This window comes from Lissotriton vulgaris, chromosome 10, assembly GCF_964263255.1.
Source record: "Lissotriton vulgaris chromosome 10, aLisVul1.2, whole genome shotgun sequence".
NCBI classification, from domain to species: domain Eukaryota; kingdom Metazoa; phylum Chordata; class Amphibia; order Caudata; family Salamandridae; genus Lissotriton; species Lissotriton vulgaris.
This window is the reverse complement of record NC_141698.1, coordinates 205,154,138-205,179,790: the sequence shown is the minus strand read 5'-3', so window position 1 is coordinate 205,179,790 and position 25,653 is coordinate 205,154,138.

Here is a 25,653-nt window from a genome sequence, read left to right as displayed (position 1 = left end):
TGCGCAGTCACTGGGTAAGAGCTGATCAGATGAAGACACAGCTGTGACCATTTCGCTGTCGGGGGGGGCATCTTGGTCAAGACTGCCTGTTATAAAATCCTTGCTTTATTTTAAAACGCTTTCACTCCATTTGAGGCGCTTTAAGTTTTCAGAGTGTATTCCCTTGTAGGTTAAAAGCGCCATTTTATGGAATTCTGGGTTTGTGATGAAGGAAATGACTTGCGGCCTGTGATCGCTTTCAGACCGTTGATGGATGCAAAAACTTTCCAGATTAAACAGTAGTTCTGAGTTGCAAATAGTAAAATATAAGTAAGATTTTTTGCTTCCATTTGACCAGGTCCAGTTTGGAGGTGAATCGCTGGTTGACCTTCCATTCACTACCAGGTAGCCTGCATTATAAAATCTCATCACGGAGAGCTCACCTAATATGTTTGAGGATTGCGTCGGAGGTTTCGATTGAGTCATAGCCTCAATGATGTTAGTCATGTCGGGCCCTTCCATGTATGCTGCGTTCTCCTGAAATAAGTTTGTATTGAAATCCCCCGTGACAATACAGTCCGAGTTGGGGTATTCAGTGTCGATGTCCTTCATGATTTCACAAAGTCGGGCCCGATGGTCTTTTTTTGTACGGGTGCTGGGGTTGATATACACGTTTATGAGGAAGAGCAAACGCTGCCTCCTCCACAGGTTAATTTTAACCCCTAGTAGCCAGTCTTCTTTGAAATGAAATTGATTAAATGCACCTTTTAAGTTATTAGAGATGTAAATGGACAAACCGCCTTTAGGATGACCGAAGCGGCTGTCCCTGAGTGCTGATTTCCAAAATTCGATGTAACCTTCTATGGGGCGGCCACGTTTCCGGTAGGGCGATTGCTGTATGTTTACACAAGAAGGCCATGGTGACGTCATTTGAGGTTTTTTGATGGAGACCACTGATGTTCCATGAGCACAATGAGAAGGGCAACCGCCCTTGCCTGTTATCTGTTTTGTGCTGTGAGTCAGCCACTGAGAAAGGTTTTCCGGGGGGATTGTGTTTTTCTGCAAGTATTTCAGCCACAGGCCGTCAATTTAAGTGCTTTGACAAAATGGCAATGTTATTATCACAAAACTGAAACATGGCATCATTGTGACATGTGTAAATCTGCAGTAGGAAGAGAACCGACATTTACTCTGTGAAATACATATATGTTGTTTGTTATATGGAGTACAAACATTTACAAGCACTATAACATCATGTGAAATGTGATGGCAACTCAGACATGTTATCTTAAATACAACTCAATACAACAAACAAACCAACCAAGATATTAGTGATATATTTTGTTGGCTTGTTTGTTGTATTGAGTTTGATATATTTTGATTTATATTAAAAGCATTCTGCTGAACATGTTAGCAACAGCTAACTTCAAAGCAAACAGAACATTTAGGTTTAGTGACCCTTTTGAAAATATAACTTATTAGGCTCAAATCCACCAGGATTTCTTGTCAAGACTTCTGGATGTAAGATCTGAAAGACCTTCTCCACAAAGGCCATACATTGTGAAGAGGTCCTGGGAAAACCACCACCAGTCCTCTGGGCCTCCAGTTGACGCTTGGAGGGTAATGGAAGGCACTTTCCCGAGCAGGTCATTTCACCTCTTACTAAATTGCTCCTATGTGCACAGGTTATTGGCTACAGAATGCACACTGTCAACTGCTCTGGACCACATGTCCCTTTTCTGAGTTGGGATTTATTTTGGATTTGTAGCTCTACTGTTATGATTTCATCCACCATGACTGACAATAATCCCTCAGTGAAACATGGATTTATGTGCCCTGTCAAAATCCAAATAAAAGTTATGACATAAAATTAATTAAGCACAACAAAATAAATGAAATGAAAAAGGCACAACAAACAGGAAAAAGCAACAGAATAGCCTCACTTAGCTGGCAGAGATTCTGCTAGAAAATAGTCTATTGCAGTGGAATGGCAAAGAATCATGGTCTGAAAAGAAGTGAGTTTTATAGTGTGGTATTCAGGTGCAAAAGATTGGCCAAAAACAAATCAAGTGTGTTGCTAGCATCCAGCTTATAGTGAAAGATACATTCCAATATTGACCGCATCCCACAATGCAGTTACTCCATCGGCAGCCGCTGCTTGAAGATCACAAGTACAACCAGTATAAGAATTGCCTTGGTAGTTTGGTCTGCCCTGTTCCCATGATGCACTGGGCCAGGGTCAGACTAATTTGCATATAGCCAAGTTCTGAGCTGGGATGGTGCAGTGAGCTAAAAAACGGTGATGGATCAAGCCCTGATCTTTGGACTGGGTAAGAGTGGTCTGCTTAATTCAGACACTCTGTTCATCACCACCCCCTTTTCTGATTCATTTTTGTCCACCTTAAGCGTGGAAGGGTATACTCAGATGTGAGTCCCTTGCTCATTGCACCATCAGGATTCAAGCAAGCCGGGCCAAAGACGGCTGAAATGCCAGAAACCGGTCCCCGGAAGCTTGTTTCCTTCCCAGTATAAGAATTGGCTTGGTAGTTTGGTCTGCCCTGTTCCCATGATGCACTGTGCCAGGGTCAGACTAATTTGCATATAGCCAAGTTCTGAGCTGGGATGGTGCAGTGAGCTAAAAAACGGTGATGGATCAAGCCCTGATCTTTGGACTGGGTAAGAGTGGTCTGCTTAATTCAGACACTCTGTTCATCACCACCCCCTTTTCTTAATCATTAAATGTTAAAGGGCAACAAAGGTGGATTTGTGAAACTCAATTAAATGACATGACATGTAAAGGACAACATACAAAATTCAACACAAACCATTTTAAAAAGAGAACATTGATATAGATATTGATCAATAAATAATGAAAAAATGTGATAGAAACGAGACAATGAGCAAACTGAAATGTCAATGTAATAATAATAATAATAATAATTCTTTATTTAGATATAAAACATATCTTTAAAAGACTTCCCAAGTCACACTATGTACAGTATTGTAAATAAGAAGTAATTAAAAGAGTGAAGAAAATAAAATTTGACCGTAGGCATGCATGTTAGAACATTTCAGATTGTGGTTTGGCCCTCGCAGTTGTTACAAGTTCTATTAAAATACATGTTCAGCCTAAACAGTGATCAACGAGGCCTTAGCAGTGTCCATTTTATCTAGATTGTAGTATGCTTGCTGAATAAATTTGGCCAATTTTATATTTAAAACAATATTACCAAGGACAAAGCAGCAATAATGGCATGCCTACAAGTCCGAACTCCCAACCTGTTCCATTCTGGACTAAGCAGACACCTGCGTTGAAAATTGAAGGAAGGGCAGATACAGAACACATGCAAGAATGTTTCTATTGCTGACCCGCATCCTCTACATGTTGTGTCCTCCTTCTTGCGACGCCAAGTGGGTAGGTTTTGAAGAAAGCGCCAATCTCCCATTCTTAGGGCAATCAGACAGCGCTTTAAATAGAGTGAAAATGTTGTGGAGAGGTAGGTAGCAGGGGATAATCGTTTGTAAGAGTTGACTATTGCCCAGGAATGACTGCGTTTCGTGAAAAGAGTTTTATCTGAAGCCAGGGATTTCAGTCTTACACATTTTTTAATTGTGTTTTTAAATACAGTCTGACTGGGGTTGAGAGCCCATAGGTCGGCAGCTGACATTTGATAGATGTAGTCATTCAAAAGGCAGCCAAATGATCCCCCTGGATTAATCTTGTTGATTTCTTTCCACACTAGAGATTCTAGGGTACCCTGGGCACTCGATCAAATGCTGCTTTGAAGTCGACAAAGCAGCAAAAGGCCATCCTAGATGTTGAGAAGGCTATATCAATGATAGTAGATATTGCTAGTAAGTTGGTCATAGTTCCTGAATTGGCAACAAACCCTGTTTGATTCAGAGGAATTTTTATTAATTGACCAGCCGCCACCACTATAACGTTTCTTACCAAATGGAACTATCAGGGTTTTTTCCATGTTAATTTCTTGATTGCCGATCGTATATTGCGATAATGCGTCACGGAGCCTTTGTAACCCTACTCTAGTGAGGCTAAACAGGGCCAGGTCATCGGCATATAAAAGATTACATAATGCCATGCCTCCTACTTTGGGTGGATGACTGTTTACCTTGTCTAGGGTACTTGACAGGTCGACAATGAATAGGTTGAAGAGAAGGGGGGCCAGCACGCATCCCTGCTTGACACCACGTGAGGTCATGATTTTTCGCGAGAGATGCGTGCCGGACCCTAGCTTCACTCGAACCCATGTGTTAGAATACAATTGAATGATAGGGTTCAGGATATTATCTGGAATTCCCCACTGGCTCAGTTTTTTCCAGAGTGCCGCCCTGGGCACTCTATCAAATGCTGCTTTGAAGTCGAGAAAGCAGCAAAAGGCCGTCCTAGATGTTGAGAAGGCTTTATCAATGATAGTGGAGATTGCTAGTAAGTTGGTCATAGTTCCTGAATTGGCAACAAACTCTGTTTGATTCAGAGGAATCAGATCATAGTCCTTTGCCCATTGCCTGAGGTCCTCCAAGATGAGCCCTGCATAATGTTTCACCTCTATGTCCAGAAGGGCGATTAATCTATAGTTATTCGGTACGGCTCGTGATCCAGCTTTGTGAATGGGGTGAATATTTGCACCCCGCCATGAGTCCGGGATTGTCAGTGTCCTCAAAGTATAGTTGAAGAGGTTTAGTAGCACCGTGGACCAAAAGGGGATGTCCGATTTAAATAGCCTCTGTGGCAGGCCATTCAGGCCTGGTGCTCCGTCTTGTCTCCCTTTTGTCACTGCTTTGACTACTCGTTCTTCAGTTAATTCATATACTGAGGTGAACCCCTGTTTTGTATCGGAAGGAGTGTTCGGTGATACGCCAACGCCAATGTCGTAAGCCCTGAGTGATCTAGTGCATTCATGGTGATCTTGTGCCTGAAAGTGGTCCGTTAAGAATAATGCCCATTCTGCTTCCTGAATATTCGCTCAACCGAAGTTTGTTAAGTTCAGGTTGGTGCGGTTGACAAGAGACCAGAATTTCCTTGAGTTTTTTTTGCTTGCTTTCCCACACCAATTTCACCCAGCATTGAGTTTCCTGAACCTTTTCCTCTTGGGTAACTGCCCTCCTGAATGCTTTTTGAGCATGGTGATATGTAGGAAGAAAAGCACTGTTCACCGGAGATTTTGAGAGCGACCTCAATGCGTTGTTTCTCGTTCTCTTTAGTGATTTTATGACAGTAGAGGCTGGGGCCCCTGCTGATGGAGTACGGTTTGGGCCCTGCGCAGTCACTGGGTAAGAGCTGATCAGATGAAGACACAGCTGTGACCATTTCGCTGTCGGGGGGGCATCTTGGTCAAGACAGCCTGTTATAAAATCCTTGCTTTATTTTAAAACGCTTTCACACCATTTGAGGCGCTTTAAGTTTCAGAGTGTATTCCCTTGTAGGTTATAGGCGCCATTTTATGGAATTCTGGGTTTGTGATGAAGGAAATGACTTGCGGCCTGTGATCGCTTTCAGACCGTTGATGGATGCAAAAACTTTCCAGATTAAACAGTAGTTCTGAGTTGCAAATAGTAAAATCTAAGTAAGGTTTTTTGCTTCCATTCGACCAGGTCCAGTTTGGAGGTGAATCGCTGGTTGACCTTCCATTCACTACCAGGTAGCCTGCATTATAAAATCTCATCACGGAGAGCTCACCTAATATGTTTGAGGATTGCGTCGGAGGTTTCGATTGAGTCATCGCCTCAATGATGTTAGTCATGTCGGGCCCTTCCATGTATGCTGCGTTCTCCTGAAATAGGTTTGTATTGAAATCCCCCGTAACAATACAGTCCGAGTTGGGGTATTCAGTGTCGATGTCCTTCATGATTTCACAAAGTCGGGCCAGATGGTCTTTTTTTGTACGGGTGCTGGGGTTGATATACACGTTTATGAGGAAGAGCAAACGCTGCCTCCTCCACAGGTTAATTTTAACCCCTAGTAGCCAGTCTTCTTTGAAATTAAATTGATTAAATGCACCTTTTAAGTTATTAGAGATGTAAATGGACAAACCGCCTTTAGGATGACCGAAGCGGCTGTCCCTGAGTGCTGATTTCCAAAATTCGATGTAACCTTCTATGGGGCGGCCCTCTAACGCCCAGGTTTCCTGTAGGGCGATTGCTGTATGTTTACACAAGAAGGCCATGGTGACGTCATTTGAGGTTTTTTTGATGGAGACCACTGATGTTCCATGAGCACAATGAGAAGGGCAACCGCCCTTGCCTGTTATCTGTTTTGTGCTGTGAGTCAGCCACTGAGAAAGGTTTTCCGGGGGGATTGTGTTTTTCTGCAAGTATTTCAGCCACAGGCGGTCAATTTAAGTGCTTTGACAAAATGGCAATGTTATTATCACAAAACTGAAACATGGCATCATTGTGACATGTGTAAATCTGCAGTAGGAAGAGAACCGGCATTTACTCTGTGAAATACATATATGTTGTTTGTTATATGGAGTACAAACATTTACAAGCACTATAACATCATGTGAAATGTGATGGCAACTCAGACATGTTATCTTAAATACAACTCAATACAACAAACAAACCAACCAAGATATTAGTGATATATTTTGTTGGCTTGTTTGTTGTATTGAGTTTGATATATTTTGATTTATATTAAAAGCATTCTGCTGAACATGTTAGCAACAGCTAACTTCAAAGCAAACAGAACATTTAGGTTTAGTGACCCTTTTGAAAATATAACTTATTAGTCTCAAATCCACCAGGATTTCCTGTCAAGACGTCTGGATGTAAGATCTGAAAGACCGTCTCCACAAAGGCCATACATTGTGAAGAGGTCCTTTGAAAACCACCACCAGTCCTCTGGGCCTCCAGTTGACGCTTGGAGGGTAATGGAAGGCACTTTCCCGAGCAGGTCATTTCACCTCTTACTAAATTGCTCCTATGTGCACAGGTTATTGGCTACAGAATGCACACTGTCAACTGCTCTGGACCACATGTCCCTTTTCTAAGTTGGGATTTATTTTGGATTTGTAGCTCTACTGTTATGATTTCATCCACCATGACTGACAATAATCCCTCAGTGAAACATGGATTTATGTGCCCTGTCAAAATCCAAATAAAAGTTATGACATAAAATTAATTAAGCACAACAAAATAAATTAAATGAAAAAGGCACAACAAACAGGAAAAAGCAACAGAATAGCCTCACTTAGCTGGCAGAGATTCTGCTAGAAAATAGTCTATTGCAGTGGAATGGCAAAGAATCATGGTCTGAAAAGAAGTGAGTTTTATAGTGTGGTATTCAGGTGCAAAAGATTGGCCAAAAACACATCAAGTGTGTTGCTAGCATCCAGCTTATAGTGAAAGATACATTCCAATATTGACCGCATCCCACAATGCAGTTACTCCATCGGCAGCCGCTGCTTGAAGATCACAAGTACAACTGTGAAATCTAAATACATTTGATACAATCCTTCTTCCCTGATGGCAACAGACCACTATTTTCCAGCGCTGAAGTCCACCACATCGGCAGAGGTGAGCAGTGTGGTTGATGGTAAACACTCTGTCTATGGGAATGGAGAGTCAGCCAGCATCCATCTTAATACAGCAGAGAGACTGCTGTCAGCTTGATGGAGTAAGTGAGACTGGTGCCATAGGGAGATGGCGGTAAGACTGGCAAGATCTAAATCATGCATGACTTAGCATTACTACTGCAACGAAAAATGGAATTTAAAGATGAATTTTAAACAACTTAACCTAGTATGTTTTTCACATACAGCTATGTAATCACATCAATCAATTCCAACTATTAGACCAATTTCAATCTGGTATCTGTACAGGACACATCACTGAATCAGCAATGACACACATTGTGGATGATTCACAAAAATGCTAGATCAGAACCAAGCTTGTCTCTTAGTGCTCCTTGAGCTATCATTAGCATTCAATGTAGTCAAGCATGTTAATCTCCTAGACCTTTTGGAACACAGTATGTGCCTACAGAATCAGTCCTTAACCTCATCAGAGCTTCGAACGTTCAGCGCCCAGTGCTGAACGTTCGGAGAACGAATGCTGGCCCGTCGGCCAACGGTTGTGCGCAGCACTGGGGAGGTAGTGCACGTGACGACCATTGGCCGACGGCAGCAGTTAAGGGGTTAACTGGTTCTACTCCTATTTACAAAATAGTTCTCATAGAGTCAAGCTTAATCACTCCCTATCACAGAGCACACTGATCACATTAGGGGTCCCAAAGGGCACTTCTCTTTCGCCCACTCTCTTCAACCTATTCATGAAGCCCTTAGAAATTCTGAGCTCATCCAACATCCACTATCACATGTACGCCAACAATACCCAAAAATCCCTAAAAGTCTCTCTCCCAGAAGACATGCCCTCAACACAAATCTAAAGAAAACTCAAAACTGGCTATCAACTGATCATCTCAAACTAAATACTAAAAAACTGAGCACCTCCTAATTGCCCTACCTAACCAGTTGTAGGTCCTCGAAGAATGGTTGAAACAGTTTGCAACCCTCAACTGCACTTCACAGATCATTGACTCTGCAAAATCACTGGGCATAACGCTTAACAAGAATCTCAACATGCAAAAGCAAACCAATGATGCCACCAAAGCAGCAAATCACCAAATGAGTGTTTTAAGAAAATGAAATCCTCTCCCCTAATGACTTCAAGCAGGCATTACAAGCCCTAGTCATTTCCAGGTTGGACTATGCTAGTGCAACTCTATCTGGACTACCAGGTCCAATTTGGCTCCTCTAAGGGCCTCCCTCAACTCTGCGGCTAGACTCATCACTGGCTCACTCAAAGAAATACAACCACATCACCCCAGATCTCAAATCCCTCATCTGGCTCTCTTATGAAGCAAGAATCCAGCATAAAATTGCCTGCATGATGCATAAATCCCTCCACCAAAACACTCCTAGATATCTCACCCAGAAGTGAAAGAACTTCTTATGAACAAATTTCCCTCCTTCTTCCGAACATTGCCTGATACTTGCAGTTTTCTGAAATATGCTACTACGTTGGTATTAGTGACGGATCTTTTATTTTCGGTTGTTGTTTAAATGTTTATTGAATTTGATATTACTGTATCTACTACTGTGTAATTGTCAAACACTCTGATACATGCAAGGGTCATGTTTGTGTTATAAAAGACTATTACAATAAAAATAAAAATTAAATAAGTATGTGCATTTTTATTTTATTATGTGACGTTTTTAATATTTTTTTATAAAAACCACATTTCAAAAACATAACCTTCAACAAATGCAATTGTCAATACTAAAATTCATTATAAAGAACCACACCATCTGTAATCCCAATTAGAAGTAATGGCAATGAATAGAGTTTTGAAGCTGTAGAAAATCCATGCTGAAAAATCGAAACTGAAAAGTCCTCCTTCAAAGCAGATAATCCAAATGTCAATACAGTAAAAAAAAATGCAAAAATGCATATGCTCAACAAGTAATCAAGGAGGTTTCCTCTTAATTTGATTAATTCCATTTAAAACATGTAAATTAGGTTAAAATAATTCTGTCAAACTGAAAATGTAAATGTAAAATGTAAAAACACTTTTTCCTTAAACAACACGAAAAAAGGGAAATGGATGCACATCTAAAAAATATTCATCAGAGATATTCTTCTTAACCTAAAAAAAAGGTTGCACAGTACCATCACTCCAACATACTTGAAACCTAGCAACACAATAATAAATGCATTACATACACAACACAAAAACTACTAGCATAGCATAATATACTTATGAATAACTTAATATTTGCGCACAAGTACAGCACTCACTAAAACATCACTAAAACATCAAATGCACACATAGTAAAATATTCAACTGACATATTAAAAATGGTGCACAGACATAATATCGACTTCAAAATATCGACTGGACATAATATCGACTTTTAAATATAGACAGGACAAAATATCAACAGGACAGAATATAGATGACCAAAATATCGTTTTTAAGGTAAGTGATATAATATCGACTGTTAAAAATATAGATAGTAAAAAATATCGATTTTTTAATAATATCACATTTTTTATAGTGTATTTTTATGGTATAATATGTGTGAAAAGTGTGTATTTATGTTATAATTAATTTTTATTAATGATTTTTGTTTTTATAATTATTGCGTAATTTAATTCTGTAGCGGGTTGTGGGTTTATAGGGGAATAGGGTAGGAAGTATTTTAATTATAATTAATTAAATATATAAATTTATTTATTGATAGTAAATTTAAATTAATAGTTAATTAATTTATAATAGTTAATTAATTACATTTTAATTGGTAATTAATTATAATTAATTGATTAATTGGTAATTATGTAAATTTTACTAAATTATTTTTGTAGTGGGTTGTGAGTTTATAGGGGAATTGGGTGGGAAGTGATTAAATATAAATAATTAATTAATTACATTTATATATATTTATTTAATTTCAAATAATTGTTAAATACTTTTTCATGATTAAATAATTAATAGTAAATATATTTATTAATTAGTATTAATAGGTGATCAATAGAAATAATTATTGTTAATTAGTAAATTTAATAGATTAATTATTAAATTGTATACAAATATTATTTATTTTTAATTAATTATTAATAGATATTCAATAATACATTTTATATTTATTTATGAAGTATTTACTTTCCCTAATGTTGTATTCTCTGGAGTGGGAATAGTAATTTTAACCCCCACGCTATCCAACTTTTTCCCTACTGTTGCACCCACTGGAGTGGGAATAGTAATTTTAACCCCTACGCTATCCAACACTTTCCCTACTGTTGCACCCACTGGAGTGGGAATAGTAATTTTAACCCCTACGCTATCCAACGCTTTCCCTACTGTTGCACCCACTGGAGTAGGAATAGTAATTTTAACCCCTACGCTATCCAACGCTTTCCCTACTGTTGCACCCACTGGAGTGGGAATAGTAATTTTTACCCCTACGCTATCCAACGCTTTCCCTACTGTTGCACCCACTGGAGTGGGAATAGTAATTTTTACCCCTACGCTATCCAACGCTTTCCCGACTGTTGCACTCTTTGGAGTGGGAATAGTAATTTTAACCCCTACGCTATCCAACGCTTTCCCTACTGTTGCACCCACTGGAGTGGGAATAGTAATTTTTACCCCTACGCTATCCAACGCTTTCCCTACTGTTGCACTCTTTGGAGTGGGAATAGTAACTTTAACCCCTACGCTATCCAACGCTTTCCCTACTGTTGCACCCACTGGAGTGGGAATAGTAATTTAAACCCCTACGCTATCCAACCCTTTCCCTACTGTTGCACTCACTGGAGTGGGAATAGAAATTTTAACCCCTACGCTATCCAACGCTTTCCCTACTGTTGCACCCACTGGAGTGGGAATAGTAATTTTAACCCCTACGCTATCCAATGCTTTCCCTACGCTTGCACTCTTTGGAGTGGGAATAGTATTTTTTACACTTCTGCTATTGTACGGTAATATAATAGTATCTTATTTAATTATAGTATGTTACTATATATATATATATGTTTTAACAAATATGATTGTAATTTTTTTTTTATTAATTTCATTTATTATTTAATTATTATGAGTTAATTTAAGTATTTTTAAGTATATTTTAGTAATTACATTTTAATATTAATTTAATTTAACACTGTTTTTAATAAAGTCGATATTTTTTAAAACTATATTTTTGTAAACGATATTTACTACTCAATATTTTTGTACTTACCTGTTTGTAGATACAAACTCGATATTTTGTCTGTCGATATTTTGTCCACGATATTTTTGCAAGTCGATATTTTGTCCCTCGATATTATTTCAGTGATCCATTAAAAATAAACCCACTACACTGAAACAACTCTAAAGTACCCCTGCTTAAACCTTTTCTTAAATATGATTGTATAATATTAAGGGGCATATTTACTTAGAATTCTCACTGCAACACAGTGCGGCAAAGCAAGTTACTGGGATGTGTGATTAGGAAAGAACTGAATGGTACATATCTACTAAGATATGGTGCTCTTCCGCTCACTCCATGTGCTGGAGCGCGTGATGCTGCCTAGCACCAAACTAGGTACCCTCGCACTATGATGCAAGGATGACTGCATTATGGGCAGAATTGTATTTGTGCAGGTTGGATATCTTCCTCCACAAACACAATCTTTAGCGGCGTATTTCTCTTTCTATATGTGGTGTAGAATGCAGCACATGTGGAAAGGGGAGTTAATGAGGAAAAATAAATATAGTTCTCCTTTTTTTACCTCTCTTAAGAAGGCTTAGCATTTTGACACATACCCATGTGTACTAGCTTCAGCAAATCTTGGAACGCTTGAAAATCCATGAATGGATGCATGGGAGTGCCCATGCTCCACCCATGGAATACAGTCTCAATGCAAGGTAATGCAAGGCAGCAATGTGTGCTACATTGTATTACTTTATTTTTACTAAACCACACAAAGCCACTCAAAGTGGATTTTCCAAGGCTTAGTAAATACCAAAAATGATTTTGTTTCAGGTCTGCACCACTAACGTGAAATAAACAGAGTCAAATCACATTAAATGTGTCATTAAGTATCTATTCTGATCCGACTAATGAGGATCCTACTGCAGTTGTCATTAACAAATATATGACTCTATTCCGCATGATATGACTCCGCATACCATCACAATGCATTTTTCAGTCCACAAAAACAATGACTCCGCATTTTTTACAACGACGAAATGACAACTAAAAATGTATTGAAACATGTAAAACTACATTTATTACGTATTTGTGAACAACGTTTGCTTTAACAACTAAAATAAAAGTCATTGTAATGCCATCCTCATAAACGTACCATCATTTTCATTCAATTACTGTTACGAAAATCTAACTTACCTTTCCGAGAATGTTTCCAGAATCCATTCCCATAGAAGTCACTTTGCAAAGAAAAAGTAAAAAGTATTGTTATAATGAATTACCGTTTTCGTCGAAATTAGTAAAAAACATAACAAAGATACTAATTTTTTCAACATTACCCTACGCTTACCTTGTAAACTGCTTCACAATCTGCAAAATTCTTCATCCACTCCACCTCATTATTCCCTCGCTCCTCCCATTTTTTTCTAGAAATACGTTTCGGCCTTTTTATTTGCTCATTGAAATTATACAAATACTCCATCTTTAAACAAGAATGCAATGCTCCTTTGAGTGACCAGATTCACCCTAAAATATTTTAGTAAGTCTCTTTTTTTTTAAATTTGTTCTTTTTCCTTTCTTTACTTTGCGCACAAACTTAAATTTTGATTTTAACATTATTTATAGCTACAACAGCATAAGAATTTATATTTGGAGCATTCTTATAAAAAAATAAACTAAATGGATCTGTTCCGCATGTTTATTTGTGTGTCACTTCAGCAAACCCTCAAATGTCCTTTTAGTATTTAGCTTAAATGTAAAAGCTACTTTTTCAAAAAACTTCAATCCCCATGCCAACATGCACCCTCTCTTTCTTAACTACAATAACCATCTCGTCTCTCTTCTCTCTATAATTTGTCACTGACATGCAATTTTTCCTTGCGAACTAATAGTATTGCGTGAAGAAAGTTTCCGGAGTAATTGTAATTGTGGAGTGAAAGTATTAGGAACGAATTTATTTGCGGAGTATGCGTGGTTAAAGTATTCAGAATAAAAAATTCATAGTAAAGGTTGAATACCGTCATTAACCTCTGCTTGTAAAAGATATGAAAAAAAGACTTTGCATAAGACATAAGGCCTTATTACGATTTGGTGGTCCTTCTGCCCCCCTGCCACCGCCGTACTAACGGGAGGACCGCAAAACCCGCTGTGTGCCCACCCACCAAATTACAAGTGTAATCCAGGGCGGCGGTGCTGCGGTGGTCTCACAGCGACAACTGTGTAAGGCTCATAGGAGAGCCTTAACAGCAGACCGCCGCCTTGACAATGCCTGCACCATGTTCCAGCATGGTGTGGAATGCATGTGACTCCACGGAGGAACGGGGTGCAATTCCATTGAGCACTTGTGCCATCCCCACATGCATCCCCAGTCCCAGATCCAGCTTGGATCTGTGTTAGGGACCCCTTAGTTGCCTTCCCACCAACCCTTTCATGGCAGGTTCACCACCATGGAAAGGGAAGTGGAAAGCCAAATCATAATATGCTCAGCGGTGCTAGCATCAGCACCACCAGCATATTGAGGCCGGTTGCAGACAGCCAGCTCAGCTGGATTGTTGTTCCCACAATGTGAATGCACATGGTGTGGTCGCATGCCCACGTTTCCCTATGGGAGCATGTTTTACGGCCGTAAACCGGCCGTAGCACATTTTTCCATAGGTATAAGGTATACATTTATTTGCATAGTTAATTAAAATGTTGCAAAATTCCAACATTTAAAAAAGAAAAAAAACACAATTTATATACATTTACAATGCATTCCTTCATATTTATTAATTTTAAAAGCTTCTAAAAAATAAAAAGAATGACATTTCTAAAATGAAGCAGCTTTAACAGCGAAATGTATAATTTCTGTCCAATTGCTGCAACAGCATTCCAGACCATCCAACCAAACTTTTTGCCGACCATTGACAAGTCCTTCTAACTTTGGCGAACCACCCATCTTTTCCGTATGACATGCCCTCAGGTACTGTACTGTCTGACCTCTGCATACTGCAGATGTAGAAGTTAATTTCTGTATGGGGAATTTCTCGAGTGCACCTCAAGACATTTGCCCATGTGTTCCACACATAAATTCATTATGTCTCCATTTCAGGCATTTTACTATCGCACAGTTCCAGATACTTCACCAGGCTATATTTCAGTTGTGGATCGTTTGCTGCAAAGCATACCAGTAGAGCTTGCCTCCTTGTGCGAATCCCCCGCTGATTAAAGTGTCACCTCAACAGGTGTTTCCGTTCTTTAAGCAGTTTTTTGCAGGAGCACAGTAAATAGAGCAGATCTTCCGATGCTAAAACACATAAGCGGCACGCAGTACCCATTTTCTCTCTTAACCAGCTTCCATAGGAAAATGGGAGGTTGTGTTCATCCAAGCAATGCACCTCAGGATGGCTGTCACTCGAGGCAGTGATCAACCTCGGTCCCCAATGAGAGACCGCAAACAGAAGGGGGTCCTGCTAAGGGCCCCCAAACACACTTACTTTCTGACAGGCTTTCCATGTAGGAAAGCCTGCATTGAAAAGCCTGCCGTAAACCATGGATCGTAATCCAGACAGTGGAAAATAATGTCCATTTAGATTACAGGCCGGTTTCCGACTGGGAAGCCAGTCGGACTCAATGTTGAATGTCCGGCCGGTTTCACTACCAACTGCCTAAATTGTAACAAGGCCGTCAAAAGTGAAACCGTTAATAGGCCCCCTAATGTTTTATATAATGTAAAGAAACAACTGTTGTTATTAAAACTAAATACATGGTTAGATATGCTTTAATATTTTTATTTCCTCTTAAATATATTGGTTCATTATGATTATTATGGTCATACAAATATTTTTTAATGATTGCCATATACATAAATAGGTTTAAAAATATATATTTTGAATTCCTGTATATTGTTTATAATCAGATTCAACATTAATTCAGGTATTCATTTTGATGTTTAACAACGTTCACATTTAATTTAAATATGCCATGTTTTCATGTGAATTATTATTAAATCAAATTGTTAAAATTATATTATTTTACTTCTGTGATCTATTGGCTGCTCATTTACTAGCATGCATACAACAATGTGTACAAAACATGAATGCAGTAAAAGCAGATTACACAAACAAACATAGCCCCATTTTCACTAACACATTAAAAGCATATAAAAGTGAATGTATTAGATTGCTATTCTAACTCAGTCCTATAAGCACTGGGCAAACTGGCTATATTTCACAGGGTTTATAGTTTTTACTTTAATTCTAGTCCAACAAACACTAGGGGAAGTAAAAATAGTGTGGGAGGACAAGTTTATGATTTAAATACCAGTCCCATAAACATTAGTGACAGGGCATATGTGTTAGAGGAAGGTTTACTATTCCATATCCAATCTCACAAACAATGGGGAGAAATTACATATACTGGGGCTCAGGTTTACTATTCTAGCCACAATACCAAAAACAACCATGGAAAGGGCAAATATTAAGAGGACAGAGAAGCAGTTGGATTTTTTACTATTCCAAATCCAATCCCACAAGCATTGGAGAAAATACCTTTATTGGTTGGATCAGATTTACTATTCTAACTACAATCCCTGCACATTGTGGAAGATTGCATATGTGGAGGGCCAGATTTAGTATTATAACTCCAGTCCCACAAACTCTGGTGCAAGTCAATACATTGGACATGGTAGCCAGATTTGCTAATCCATCTCCAATCCCAAAAACTTGGGTGAATGTGCATCCTTGTGGGAAATATACTATTATATCTCCCAATCTGCAAACCTTAAGGAAAGTGGATATACTGGTAAGATCAAATTTACTATTCTAACTTCAATTAAACAAACATTAGAGAAAGTGAAAGTTTTAGGAGAGGTTAGATTTACTATCCCAAATGCTAACTCACAAGTATTAGGAACGTTAACATAATGGGGGTGTCACATTTTGTATTCTATCTCCAATTAACCAAACATTGAGGAATGTCCATGTATTGTGGGATTTGTGGGATGTTATATTTACTATTTTAGGTTGAGTACCGCAAAAATTGTCAAAACTGCATATATTGGGAATTAGATTTGCTATTTGGACCACAATCCAATATTTTTTTAAATATCATTAAATAATTGCACTAAAAACTATATTTCATAAAATAGGTTTGAAGATTTTCTGTAATATTCTTTATTAACAAATATGTTATCTAAATGTAAAACTAATTGTTTTACAAACATTGACTTGTAAAAATAATGTTAGTTTAATAAACATATGAAATTAAAAAAAACATACACACACAATACTACAAAAAATGAAAACTCCAGTATGTTTTTAAATTTAGATAAATATGCATAACTTAAAATAAAGTTAATAGTTAAGCCCAATTTTGTATTTCTTTTTTAAATGAAATATTAAAAACTATACTCCAAAAAATATATTGGTACAACCTTAATCCCTTAATATTTATAAAAAAGTATTCTTCCAAATACTAAAACACAACCCTCCTAACCCCCGGTACAACCAAAAACAAATTTATGACTCTCAATAATTAATTGAAATAATATAAAATCAATTATTGTAGTTTATGACTCTCAATATTTAGTTGAAATAATATAAAATCAATTATTGTATTAACAAAAGTAATTAATTTCGTTTACTTAAATAATTTTACTTTATAAAAATAGAATTCAGGTTTAGTTTCATTAAAATAAATAACAAATCTATATAAATAAAAATGTAAATGTTCATTTGTTCAAAATTGTAAATCTCCAAAGTTCTTCACCGATTGCTTTGAAATGTTCACACAACGTTGGATTCGAATACGAGCGTGTTTTTATATACACAACTTTGGATTCTAATGTGCATGTGTTGAATACGCGCGTGTTTTTAATCTGAAGCCCGAACAGACACATAAAAATGTCAATGTTCGTTTGTTCAAAATCTTAAATCTCTAAAAGCTCTTCACTGATTGCTTTGAAATTTTGATACAACGTTGTATTCCATTAAGCGCATGTTTATATATACACAACGTTGGATTAGAATACGCGTGTGTCCAATACGCGTGTGTTTTAAATCAAAAGGCCAAACAGACCCTATCGATTTGGTTGCCAGGGAGGCATAGAGACAATAGTCTACATATATTAGGATGGACAGTTGGTGTCAGGATGGCAGACCAGGAAGTGGTTGGAAGGAGGGGGGAGGAGCTGGTTCACTTTGCAAAATTAGAAAGGACGCATATAGACAATAGTCTACATATATTAGGATGGAAAGTTGGTGTCAGGATGGCAGACCGGGAATTGGGTGGAGGGGGGAGGAGTTGATTCACTTTGCCTCATTAGTGCGTGTTTATATATACACAATGTTGGATTCGAATACGCTTGTGTCCAATACGCTTGTGTTTTTAATCAATAGGCCGAACAGACCCTATCGATTTGGTTGCTGAGCAACAACTACAAGGGACGTATAGATACAATAGTCTACATATATTAGGATGGACAGTTGGTGTTAGGATGGCAGACCAGGAAGTGGGTGGAGGGAGGGAGGAGGAGTTGGTTCACTTTGCAACATTAAGAAAGGACGCATAGAGACAATAGTCTACATATATTAGGATGGATAGTTGGTGTCAAGATGGCAGACCGGGAAGTGGGTGGAGGGAGGGCGGAGGAGTTGGTTCACTTTGCAAGATTAGCGCGTGTGTATAGATACACAACGTTGGATTCTAATACGCACGTGTACAATACGCGCGTGTTTTTAATCGAAAGGCCCAACAGACCCTATCGATTGGCTAGCTGCGCAACAACTACAAGGGATGCATTGAGACAATAGTCACAAAAACATATTTTATACCCACAAGCATTGTGAAATTAAACATATTAGGAACGTGCGCTCACTCTTTTCTTTCTCTTCCATTTATCCACACTGAGACACAGCTAGTTTAAAATAAAACCCGACCCTTCAAACCCCAAAACTACACAATGATTGAATAAACTGAAAAATTCGAAATATCTCAAATTAAAAAATCTAAAATGTTAAAACATTTACACATGAGTAAATGTTTCATTATTAAAAAAATCTATTTAAAAAACAATGCAATATATTAACCCAAAAATTTTTTAAGACGCTTCGTCAGGGGTAGTAAGTACTATATAAATGCAATTGCAATACAATACAATACATTAAATAAAAACACTCCAAGCTTCATGCACCCCAAAAAAATCACTAACAATTACCAACATCCAAGCAAATTAGATCTATAACTGAAATTACATCAGAAAATACAACTTACAATAATAATGAAAACTATACACATGCCACAATATTTTGGTATATTATTCTTTGCATCAGTATGATTTATAAAAAGAACAAATATAATATATACATATATACTTTGATATTGTAGAGTATAAAATTGTTGGAGTCACAATATTTTGACATTGATGCATTGGTCAAATGATTTTGAGGAGTCCATTTTCAGTTATCATGCTCTGTATCCTTACCTTCTCCTGGGAATCATCAAGTAGAAGGAGAATACTTATATTTTCCAATTTTTTGAATAACTAATTCAAGAAAATGCCACACATTTATGAGTGAACTGCAAGTGAACAAATTCTAAATTTAAATAAAAAAAGATTTTTGGTTAATACCTTTGAGACATGTCCGAATAAAATGTTGCTCAAATACCGATATTGACTTGAAATGTTGGTTAGGTTGCGGAAAAGCATCTCACAGATTTCCCTCTTTTGTTTTTTTAGGACAAAGTCCCTAAAATATTGCTGCAGAGAAGCATGAAAATGACTATTGAGAATATATTACATTTTTGCGTGGATACTGCTGGGCTCTATTGTTCTCAGCTTTTCGAATCAAAATAATATTGAAACACAGATTGGTTTATGATAAATTGTTCTTCTCTCCAAACTGAAATATACATGTACAGATGACTGAAAAGAGTAAAACAACCATTTAAGACTCTTATTTTAAGATAAGCAAAGTCACCTTTACTTCAGAAGAAGATTGAGCTCACAAAATTAAATACCTTGGTTGAGCCAAACTAACTTCCCTGCCAATGTGGCAGCGCACTGAACATAAACTCACCTTCTACTCTTGTCATGTGCTAAGGATTGCTTCATGCTGTCCTGACATCCATCTATTTTGGGAGCACTGGTGCTCCTCCCCCGTGCCCCTCCATGATTTGGCTCAATTGGGGTGGCAGTAGAAGCACTTCCACTGCCACCCCTGACCCCCCTTCACGATGTGATGTAATCAGCGTGTGCACTGCTCACTGATGTCATGAGATGCTGCCCTGGATGTGCTGGAAGCCATTAAAGGTAAGTGCTTCTTGAGGGGGTGTTCAGAGAGCACACATGGGGGAGGAAAGAGGTTTATTTTCTCGCTATGTCTGTCAGTAGTGGATTCCTGCTCCATAATCGCTGGGGCTGAAATCGTGGAGGAGAAATCCACTCAACTAGATCACATGAGCTTTTTTTATTGTTGGGGGAATTGTTCCTTGGGCAAGGGTTGTTCCACAGGGGGGCAAATTATGAAAACACGATTTGCCTAGTTGGGCCATTTTATTAGGCTAATCTGCCTCCTGGGGGGTCAAAACACAATAGACACCAGGAAAAATATGAGAAACAATTAAGAGGAATGACTCCCTCCTCCCCCTCCTCCCCCACCCCACAGAGGGCAGATCAGCCATTTTTAGGCTGATCTGTCCTCTGGGGGGACAGAAGCTCACTAGACACAAGGGATTGTGTTTTGAAGGGGAGTTACACAACATATCTTTTATTTTATTTTTCCCCTTTGAAGGCAGTATGGGACATTGATATACAATAGTGCAGCTGGACAAATCTGGATTGCAGCCTGGGGTGAAAGGCTTCTTATTGGAAGTGGAGAACTATGGGTTGCAGCACTCGTGGTTCAGCTTTTGTTGCCTGCCTTCAGCGGTGTCACAGGATGCAGTTATTACTGAAAACCTTTTGCCTTTATTTTTCTTTCAGTTGTTCATGGCTGGTGTGCTTTTAGATGACATTTTTGACAAGAATAATTGTATTCTGGACTGTGCTTGAGGGACAACAGTGCCAGACTTAAGTCCCAATCTAGAGCGAGTAGAGCGAGTAGTTGGACTCTCACAAATCTGGAAAGTTGAAGATTTTTGGGGGTTTATCATTTGTTGATGAAATGGATAAGGAAACCATCTCTCTCTTCATATTGGTCTATTAGTCCCTTGATTACAACTGCTACAACTGCTATATTTCCTGCAACCATGAGTGGTGATTGGTATTTGCTTCTGCTTTTAATGCTGCATTTTTTTGATGACGCTTCAGCATTGCCACTGGATCACCCTGATTGTGACCATCTCTTCAAGATTTGACTGTCCTTGATCATTTTGTAGATCGTTTTTCAGATATCTAAGTTCCAGGGAAAGAAATAGCTGTGGATATGTCTTTAGTCCTGTACCAGGATCATTTGGTTTTTGAGCAGTATATTCCTAGCAGGAGGGCGTGTTATGGATTTAGGATGTGGCTAGGTTGAAAGATTGCCACTTTGATGATTGCATTCGTCAAACACCCCAAAAAACTTTTCCTGTTGGAGATATAGAGTCTGTGTCCAAAGAGGTGTGCGAAAGGAGAGTCCTATGTACTGCCCAAGTGTCCTTCTGATTCTTGGCTGTGTGTGCCCACATGTTTTAAATCATACTACACGCAAGTCAAGTATTGGTAGCAACCATGAGAATAAAAGTTAACTGACTGGTCTGTTTCATTTTATGCTTTTTGTTCAGTTTCACACTTGGCGGTTGTTCAATGTATTTAGTTACACCAGTTGTGTGTTTGTTGTTTTCATCTCCTTCAAATTGGTTTGTGTTTTCTTGTTTGTTAAAACAAATCTGTGATGGCAGTGTGTATAGACTGGTTCTTGGTTGGCAGTGTGGGTGGACTGGCACTTGGCTGGCGGTGTGTGTGGACTGGTGCTTGGCAGGCGGTATGTGTTGACTGGGGTTTGGCTGGTTATTTATGTGTGCTGGCACTTGGCTGGCAGTGGGTGTGGCTGGGGGACTGTGTGGACTGGCATTTGGCTGCTACTGTGTGTTTGCAGCAAGTGACAACACCAATACTCACCACCACTGAAATGCCGGTCCACACATTCCACCACCTTCAAGGCAGTGTGATTGTTGTGTGTAAACTGGCATCTGGCTGGTGGTGTGTGCTAGTGGTGTGTGTAGCTGACCTCCGGCTAGAGTATGTAGTCACTTGATGCTGCTCACTAAACACACATTTCTACCCAACCGCCAGTCCACACACTCCGTCAGCTGCCAGATGGTGTGATTGCTGTGTCAGTCCTGTGGACATATGAAACGATGGGCCCTGGAATGACACTGTTTATTGAAGTGAGTGTTGTAATGTGCTGAGCCCGCGACTCACAGTGTGTATGGTTTTGCATGTGTGACACTTTAAAGGTGTGTAAATGGTCTTTAAAATGGTTGGTGCCTTGTCATGGCTTTACAGCTCATGAGCTGTGAGACATTGGTTCAGTCTTCTGAACTTTCATTTATATTATTAACAGTGAATTTCATTTTTAAGAAAAATTATATTTTGAACTTTTCACTCAGCCTAGTGCCGAATCCAACCAGTAGTGCATGTGCTTGAGGAGTAGATGGTTTTGCAATAATGTATGTCTTTTTAGTTTTTGTTTGTCAGTGTGTACATTGTCACTAAAGAAAATTTACCAACTCTAGCTTTTTTGTAAACTGGACACCAGGGAGACGACAGGGTGGCTCACCTCGATCCCTCAAAGTACTTGAATTTGCTGTCACCCAGAGTTCCCACATATCTCCTGATAAAAACTGTACATTATTGTGTGGATGGGTTTAGTGCCCACAAAAGGGCGGGGTCCAAGATGTGGCAACACCAACAAAAGGGCTAGCTGCAGTTTTTGGGTCTGGGTTTTGCAGTCACAGATGAAAACCTACCAAACCCAGTATTTCTGAAAACTAGACACCCATGAGAGTACAGGGTGGTGTGCTTCTCGTGGATCTCAAAAAGCTTCCTTACCCACAATGCCATGCAAACCCTGTGGATAGGTCTAGTGCTCGTGAAAGGAATTGACAAAACTAGCATCAATGAGAATCGCAAAGGACACTCATTGACCTTGGTTTCATCTGTACCTGTTGTGGACATTAGGTCAGCCATAGAAGTGAGGGACCATTTTTATTGGAAGACCAAGGGGAATTGTAGGTGGCAACAGATTAGTTGTTCCTTGCAGTTTCCAGAACTTTCCATCACATAAATATGAGGAAAATGTATTTTTTAATCAAAGTTTAAGGCTTCTTGGTAAGAAAACTTAGTGAGAGCCACTCAAGTCATCCCACACTGGATTCTCCTAGGTGTGTCATTTTTAAAAATGTAGAGGTTTGCTTGGTTTCTTAGGTGCTGGCTGAGCTAAGGCCCAAAATCCATAGCTAGGCACATTGAAAAAAAGCGTTGGTTTTCAGTGGATAAACATAATGTGTTCATTTTGCATTTGTGGCCTTTCTTATGGTGGGCACTAGGCCTACCCACACAAGTGTGGAAACATCTTTATCGGAAGACTTGGGGAAACACAGAATTGTATCAGAAGTGTTATTACCAATTGTATTTCTCTGTATTTGTGCCTACCAAATGTAAGCCATTGTGTAAGAAAAATGACATTCTGAGATAGGCCCTCTAATTCACGTTAGTATGGACATCCACCAATGTGCACTTAATCACTGCTTCTAAACTCCATATGTTGTGCCCATTTCAGAAATACACAGGTTTCTTTGATGCCTATTTTTCACTCCTAATATTTTACCACATGAATTGCTCTAAATCTGCTACACAATGAAAAACCATTGCAAGTTGCAGCTCAGTTATTGGCTCTGGGTACCTCAAGTTCTTGGAAATATCACATACCCTATATATCCACAAAACCAGCAGCGTATTCCAGATATAATGGTGAATTGCCTTTCAGCTATTGTAATGAAAAGCTACAAATTAAAACATTGCCATAAACAGACGTTTTCTCCACTAACTTTCAATAATTGTTTTATTTTAAGACTAAGGTTCTTTAGAAAAAACTTGAAGGGTCTACACAAATTACCCCCATCTGAATTCAAAATGTTGTCTAGTTTTCTGAAATGTATAGCTTTCTGGGGTGTGCCATGGGTTTCAAACCTTTTTTTACCACAAACTGGAAGGAGGTTGAAACACAGAAATAGGAAAAATGGGCAATATCCTAGTAACATGCCACGACCGTGGTAAAAAATGAGTTTTTCTGAATTAAGTCTGACTGTTCCTGAAAGCTGGGAAGATGATGATTTTAGCACAATCAACCTTTCATTAATGCCTTTTGTAGGAACAAAAACACACACTTTCTCCTGTAGCACTTATTTCCTATTTTTCCTCCAAAAAACTAAATGTAGCTTTATTTTGGCTAATGTGTCGGTCTCCCCCAGGGGGTTCCACAAACTCTGGGTACCTTTAGGATCCCCAGGATGTTGGAAAAAAGGACGCAAATTTGGCATGGATAGCCTATTTGTAGGCTTTTCTGTTTTCAGTTTCTATTTTCAGTCAATTCTGGTGTTTTTTTTAGTGTTTTCCAGTGATTTCAATGCCTTAAAAAACCAATGGTTGTCAGTTGTGTACACATTTTCACGCCATTCACAATAAAAACAGTGTTTTTCCAGTAGTTATGGAAAGTTTTGCTTTTATTATTGCTTGCTTTTTGCACTGATAGTGCATGGTATAGAGACAGTGTACGTACAGTGTATATGAGGTCCAAATAAAGATTTACAAATCATACGCATTGTAGTACACCATACAATACTTTCTTTAGTGAGTCTTTGGTCATGCATGCCCGCTCTTTCCTTCCCATGTAAACTTTCATCTGTGAAAATCGCCTCTCAACAATGGCACTTGAGATGGACAACACCAAAAACAGCCAGTACGAAATTTGCTATCTCTGGTCACTGAAATAGCTTTCTATGCCAATACTGGTGCACATAAAGATTGCGAGCCTCTGGGACAGGTTCTGCAACATATGCATTGAACTGGGCACATATGCCCTCAGAATTATTGAAGCAGTCAGAAATTAAGCAGTACTTTTAAAAGTCTCAAGAATATTCCCCTTTACGGAAAGGATCTAGAACTTGTACTCCAATGAGGCTTCATTGACTTCAAATGTCAAGGTTGGTGAAGGGGCATTCTATGCATCATTTCAATCCATTTCTCATGCATTGTAAAATAACATTTACTGAATTGCTCCTCAACCTTTCTTTGCTTACCAAGTGGCAAGCATTCTAGCATGGAACATGTTGCAGTGCCAAAGTCACTTAAAGTGTTGCCAACCTACTCTCAAGGAGATGTTTCACTTCTACACCAATTATGCTGAACACTCGGTAGACAAGGGTGTTTTCAGACTCTAGTCTTTCGATTATGTCCACTACAGCAATCATGTTTTCCTATAAAAGTGTGAGCATGCAGTAGAGTGTACTTTTTTTCACATCACTGTCAATATGCGACTGAAGATCCTCACATGTCTTGCCTTTGGCATTATCTCTAATTAAAAATTCTCTAAACGGTTGCCACATGGTTAATATAGCATACATGGCCTCTAGGAATGAGAACCATCAGCTAAATGACACAATTGGGATGACTCTTTTCTTCATGTGACAAATAGCACAAAATGAGAACTATTTTCTTTTTAGTTCCTGTACCTAACTAAACAGTGCACCAGAATGGACTACAAAATCAATAGCATTTCTCATTAACTCAGAATATTGTAAAGATGTTTTCGCCATACCACTTAGCAGGGGACAAGAATCTCTTAAAGAGAAGCACTACAGCTCAGGTATCAATTTTTCATATGCGCAGCTGAATAACTGCAAATGCAAACAATATCACTCCAATCTTTGTTGAACTTGGTAAGAACTTTTTGCAGCAGCATTCCAAGTGACACTGCGTTCTATGTTTTCCAAAGGTCTGTTT